The sequence below is a fragment of the Chinchilla lanigera genome, unplaced genomic scaffold (genome assembly GCF_000276665.1).
Source record: "Chinchilla lanigera isolate Chin_1 unplaced genomic scaffold, ChiLan1.0 scaffold00081, whole genome shotgun sequence".
Lineage (NCBI taxonomy): Eukaryota > Metazoa > Chordata > Mammalia > Rodentia > Chinchillidae > Chinchilla > Chinchilla lanigera.
Genome location: NW_004955482.1, coordinates 2,286,160 through 2,286,726, shown reverse-complemented (window position 1 = coordinate 2,286,726; position 567 = coordinate 2,286,160).

Sequence of the window (567 nt, the reverse complement as noted above, 5' to 3'; positions counted from 1 at the left end):
CCAGGCTGGTCTCAAACTTGCAAGGATTCTCTTGCCTCAGCCTCCTGAGTGCTGGGATTACAGGCGTGTGCCACCACACTTGGCTAGGGTGGAGCTATGGGTGGCAGCAGTGGGATAAGGCTGGTTCTGTGTATGCACTTGCGTGCGCACGTGTGCCTTAATCATAAAAGATAAACCAGGCGTGGTGACGCACACCTCTAATCCTAGCACTCAGGAGGCTGAGGCAGGAGGATCGATGTGAGTTCAAGACCAGCCTGGGCTACAAAGTGAGCTCAAGCCCAGCCTGAACTGCATAATGAGACCCTGTCTCAAAAAGACAAAAACAATCATAAAAGATGATGGATACACATGGTGACTCATATACAAGGGACTGAGGGAGTGTGGTACAAAGATGGCCACTCTCCCACTGCCATCTACAGATACATGCATATGTACTATCTACACCAATACCCTATGCGTGTACATTGCACCTACATGTGCACACACACATCTACACCAATACATATGCTCACATATTGTATCTACAGGAACACTGTATGCGCACACACTGTATCTACACAAATACCC